Source organism: Sciurus carolinensis, unplaced genomic scaffold (assembly GCF_902686445.1).
Source record: "Sciurus carolinensis unplaced genomic scaffold, mSciCar1.2, whole genome shotgun sequence".
In the NCBI taxonomy this organism is placed as follows: domain Eukaryota; kingdom Metazoa; phylum Chordata; class Mammalia; order Rodentia; family Sciuridae; genus Sciurus; species Sciurus carolinensis.
In genome coordinates this window covers 1,373,198-1,379,309 of record NW_025920119.1, presented here as the reverse complement: position 1 = coordinate 1,379,309, position 6,112 = coordinate 1,373,198, and the positions used below count along the sequence as shown (strand labels likewise).

At 39.2% G+C, this 6,112-nt stretch overlaps 1 pseudogene; it reads right to left on the bottom strand.

Moving 5' to 3' along the window:
* Positions 1 to 4,779: 4,779 nt before the first annotated feature.
* LOC124973660 (cyclin-I-like) lies at positions 4,780 to 5,472 on the bottom strand (annotated as a pseudogene).
* Positions 5,473 to 6,112: the final 640 nt, after the last annotated feature.

Here is a 6,112-nt window from a genome sequence, read left to right as displayed (position 1 = left end):
TAATCAACGACGCTAGGAGAGAGGCCCCGAGCCCTCGTCAGCAGGGTTTTTATAAGGAAAAGCAAGCAGTTTTACAGTGTTCTTCTAATTGGCTAACATTCGAACAGCTAAACCTCCCCTGGTTGGGTCCGGTCAATCTATTTGATTTTCATTGGGTCCGGCCAGAACTGGACGGTCCTAGAGGAAGAAGGGAGGAGGGAAGGGGTGAACTATTCAGGAGCTGAGTTGGGGCTAGGCCCTGCTCTCGTCCTTGACGGATAAGGTCTCCAGGCAACCGCACATTCCTCGGACAAATATCTCTTAACAACCTTGGTAAGCACAGGGGCCCAGCAGTCCTGTTTGTCCTTGAGACAGTTAGCAGCACAGATACCACCCTGCTCTCAACATTGGCAGACATTGAATCTGCTGCTGCCTTGATCTCTACTATTTCAGCCTCCAGAGTTGTGAGAAATTCATTTCTGTTATTTTTTTAATTGTCCACTCTCAGGTATTTTGTTATAGCAGCAAAACCAAACTGAATTACTAATTAAGTCACTCAGATAAGCCATTTTCAAGGTTCTAAATTTTCCTTATCTGCCATGTAAAATTAGTTTCTTTAATGAAAATTAAGACCATATGCAGTTCCAGAGCAGAATAATTTTCTTCAATTATCTTTCTTCTTCCTTTGAGTCTGCCATTTTTCCTACTTCCCTCCCTCCTTTCCTTTCTTCCATATGAAGTCCAAAGTTGATATGTATATGGACAACAATAACATTCTCTCTATACTTTGTATCAAATCAACACACAATGGCTGCTGTATAATACTGTGCAGAAAAGATGTGTAACATTTCTTAGCCAATGGAATAGTTGTTACTTACATGTCCAGGGACTCGACAGGGAAGGGTAGGTCTCTGGGGCCATGGCTAGTTATATTGCCACATTCACAGAAGCCCATCCCAGTACACTAGATCTTGCATACTTGCATGCCTGAATACAATAAACATGAAAAATGCTTGGGTCAGTTGATGTCAGAATGAAGAAACAGATCTCTAGTCAAATGTGATGATAAGAAATTTAGGGGCAGGATGCACTCTCCATGTGCTGGAAACTGATGGGGTGAATAGTTCCACTAATGCCTGGAAAACTGGTTCCTGGATTTAAATGACCTAAATGTACAAGGGAATCATACTGGTCTTTGGGCACAAAGAGAGGTTAGATCTTTGTGGGCACTTGTGGAAGTCATAAAAACTGATCAGGTTCCACTGAACAATAAAGGAATCAGTATCACAATATGAAAGACCAAGTGTGATGTGGATGTCTCTGGGCTGCACAATTAAACTGAACACAACTTAGAACATGCCAGGATCACATGTATCTTACTGTATGCCAGAGGCTGCTCCAAACACTGTTTAGGCACTTTTGAGAACTCACGATGACTCCATTGTGTGGATAATAAAACTGAGGCCTAAACTAAGAAACAGACTGTGCCCAAGGTATTATGTAACTGAGGAGTGGCAGGGTTAGAACTGAAATGCAGGCTAGCCTAACTCAACCACTCTGGGTATCGTCACTGAAAACAGCACAGCACACACGTTTCAAAATGGATATTAAATAAGATGATATCATAAAAGTGAAAAACATTTAAAATTTAAATACAAGAAAGTGTTCTTGTGGAATGTTTCCAAAGAGTTCTCAGTAGTAAATATGAAAATTTGAGTGATTATAATTAAAAACTATGTAGAGAGAATTAACAAACTACACTTCGAAATAGAAAAGTTATGATATAACTAAAGAGATAAATGATGGAAATGAAAATGGGAATAAAACTGAATTACTTAAAAATTCACCAAAACATATATCTATATTCTGAAAAAGTTGAAAATTAGGACAAGCTTTTGGTGAGATTATTCAAAGAAAAAGAGAGGCAGCACAATTAATATATTAGTAATTAAAAATTAGAATTGAGAAAGAATCAGGAACTATAGATGCAGTGGTGATTAAAATCACAGAGTTCATGAGTATTGGAGGTTATTAATAAAGAACTCAAAAAACTCTACACCAAGAATACAAATTACCAAATCAGTAAAAGGGCTAAGGAAATGTGCATACACTTCACAGAAGAATATCTACAAGCAATCAATAGATACATGAAAAATTGTTCAATGTCTGTAGTAATAAGAGAAACACAAATCAAAAATACCCTAAGATTTCATCTCACCCCAATTAGAATGTCTATTTTCAAGAATACAAGCAACAATAGGTTTTGGTAAGGATGTGAGGAAAAAGGTACGCTCATACATTGCTGGTGGGGTTGCAAATTAGCGCAGCCACTCTGGTAAGTGGTGTGGAGATTCCTTAGAAAACTTGGAATGGAACCACCATTTAACTCAGCTATTCCACTCCTTGGCCTATACCCAAAGGACTTAAAATCAGCATATTACAGTGACACAGTCACATCAATGTTCATAGCTGATCATTTCACAATAGCTGAATTGTGGAACCAACCTAGATTTCCTTCAATAGATGAGTGGATAAAGAAACTGTGGTATATATACACAATGGAATATTACTCAGCCATAAAAAGAATAAAATTATGGCATTTGCACATAAATGGATGCAGTTGGAGGATATCATGCTAAGTGAAATAAGCCAATCCCAAAAAACCAAAGTCCAAATGATCTCTCTGATAAGTGGATGATGATACATAACAAGGAGTGGGAGGAGGCAAGAATGGAGGAAGGAAGGATTATATAGAGGGAAAAGAGGGGTAGGAGGGGTGGGGGGAAGGAAAAATAACAGAATTAGGCAAATATCATTACCCTATGAACATGTATGATTACACAAATGGTGTGACTCTACTTCATGTACAACCAGAGGAACTATAGTTGTACCCCGTTTGTGTACAATTAATCAAAATTAAAAAGAGAACAAAAAAAATAAAACCTTAATAAATTTTAAAATACAGGAAAGATAGAAAATTTATTTTATGTGTTTATATATACACACATAGTTGAGAATATAAACGTATCATGTGTATGCTTATGCATAAATGTGCATGCATACATTTACATATGTGCCTATATATTTATATATACATTAATTATGTATTCATATACATATATTTATGTATGTATATATATATATCTAAACACACACATATATATACACACACATATGTATATATATATACATTTCCAAAAATTTCTAAAGAGTTAAAGAAAACTTCAATGATCTCATGATTTATAAAAGTAAAAAAATGAAAAGATAAATAAAAACTATATAATTTTTTAAGGACAACTTTTTATTGCTACCAGAGGCTTTTTCATTGGTACATGGTTCTGGCTGCAATACCTTCTTCAGATTGTGAAGGGAGCTCAAAATTTAGAAGTTAAAAAAAATATAGGTAGACTAGGGTGGGGGAGGGGAGAATAACTTTTATCAAGAAATAGCTTAGCATAAAACTAGGTACTAAATTCAGTCATTACATATTATAAGACTCAAATCATAGAGCTGCCCAATATCTAGACAGTATCTCCTGCTGATTGTAAATGAGTCAAAACAGATCAGTTACAAAAATCCAATTATAGGTTACATACATGTTTCTTTGGTGAGTACCTGGATGTATTAACTTTATCATGAATTCTTTTATACAACTGTAAAAAATGCTTTCAAGAAATCTGTCTTAATTACACGCCATTTTAAGTCTCACTTTAAACAAAAAAGAAGTTATTTTATTCTTTTAAACTAAAAATTGAAGTAAGGCCAACGCAAAAATCAATGTGGTCACATGAGAACATTTTCCTACTACCACTTCTGATGCATATGGGACAATTCTAAAGTACCCTTTTCATACTAATTGGAATTTGAATCATGAGTTGAACATGGCCACCATATAAATTAAACTGCTAAAATAGATTTCAGAGGTTACCTATTCAGTCATGAGACAGAGATGAACATGCACAAAATGCATTAAGACTGGAGAAGCAAGCAGATGCAAAAGGATTTAAAGCATGACAAAAGGAACAAGGTTTGCTAGCTCTGAGTTTTAGAACTTTTTTCCAAACATTAAAATTTTGTGTAATTTTTGACATTGGGCAAACTACATTTTGGCAGAGAATAGAGTGAACTGGTATACTACAAAGGTTTTTTTTCTTTAATTTTAAATAATATTTTGGATCTTTTGAATTTGTAGGTCTTTAATCAATGAATGTTAATTAGTTGTAAAAGTAAATGAAGTTTTAAAAAAATTTTTCCTGGCTCACTTCAAATCAGCTGAATAAGGTACCCCTCTACAGACTTTCCTGGTTTTGCATATTCTCATTCCCAGAGTAGTCAACCTTAGTTTAGCAGTGGAAGGTAAGTACATGACAGAAACAGGCTGCAAAGGTGGGCAAGGGGAAGCATGTCCCTCTTGTCTTGATAAATCGGTGCCACACACAGAAACCACATTTTCTAAAGCACTGTCTTCATTAAAGAGCCGTTTGATTTCATCATAGAAATCATCCACTTCCATTTCCTCTACTTTGCGCTTAGTAGAGATATGCTTGCACCCACTGGCAGCTGGGAGATGATGGTAATAGGCTGCTGTACCTCTGACTGGCACTTCTGGTTTGCTGTTGTCCGTGGAGAAATCTGGACCTGAGACAGAGGAGGGATGTAATCTGAATGCTCCTTTGTCACAGGCCACCAGGGTGTGCTTGAGGGGATGGTAGACATAAATGGAATTTAGAGGCAGGGAAGACTGCAGAGTAGAAAGTTGATGTGCCACAAGCTCCCGAGTGTGGATCAACTGGAAGTTACCTATCTGTGATTTCTGAAGCAGTTCAATTGTAAGAGGAAGTCAATCAGGAATGAGTTTCTCCATTTCCAAACTAACCACAGCCAGAGCAAGCATGGATCCTTTGAATTGCTGAAGTTGGTTACAGGCCATACAGTGAAGTAGTTGCTTGGTAAGGACCACCAAATGTTGAGATGGGCTCAATTTGGGCAAACTGAAAAGTATCTGAGGCCTAGTTGGCATGGCAATGGCATGGAAAATGTGAAGAAAATTCAGTGGTGTGGCTGTGTGAAGATTCAGTTCAACTTACCCAGAATAATTCTCTCCATTTTTAAAATTTCAGATGAGGAACACCCACAGAAACTGTCTCTTGCTAATACCTTTAGTACCGGAATTTTCTCATCCTCTTCAATAGTCTTGGCTGCTAGGAAAAAACAGCTGATTGCAATACAACTCAAGTATTTTGGTTGGGCCTTTGCAGTAGCTAAAACTCTGTCCAAGAGACTGATAGCAAGAGCAAACGTTTCTGGGTAAAGGTTGAATTGCTACTTGAGTTTGGCCAGCCATTTAATTACTTCATCTCTCTGGGATGGGGAAACATTCTGATTTGCAGGTATTTTCGGCACATTCACCTTCCACATCTGGGCTTCCCTAGAGATTGCCTTTTCCAATGTGAAAGACAATCTCTGGTTTTCCAAAGATCCTGGAAACGTCATGATCTCCTTTGGATCTGCCTGCCACCCAGCTTGATGTAGCTACTTTCTCCTCCTCTTCTTCCTCCTCCTCCTTCCAGGCACAGCTGTAGGCCGCACAGTGGTGACAGCGGGGCCATCCGCGGGCCCATTACCACCTCATTTTCCTGGGCGCGCAGCAGCGGCGCACAGGACAAGGACAAGCCGACTGAGGGAGAAGAGAAGGAACCCGGGGAGTGGAGTGCTGGGGGTTTGGGGGCGCGGTAGCTGGCGCTTAAGCTGGATGCACGGCTGTGGTCAGAGGGTCGGTCAGCGAATTAGTTTCCAAGACCACCCCGGACTTGAAGCCACCACCAGTCCTGCTCCTCCAACAGCCGCCGCAGGTGCCTGGGTGAGGAGGGGGCTCCCTCTCGCCATAGGGCGGCGGGGGCCAGGGAGAGAGGCGGGGGCATAAGACCAGCTCTGCCCCTCCCGGGGGAAGCGCCTCCCAGGGGAAATGGTGGAAGGGAGGGAAGGGGAAAAAGAAAAGAAAAGAAAGGGGAAAAGGGGAAAAGACAGAGGTGCTACCTCGTCTGCTCGCGGGGAAGGCTCTATATAATCTTAATTACATATATTGAACAATCAGTAGTTAATAATATTTCCTCATAGAAGATGACAGACCCTA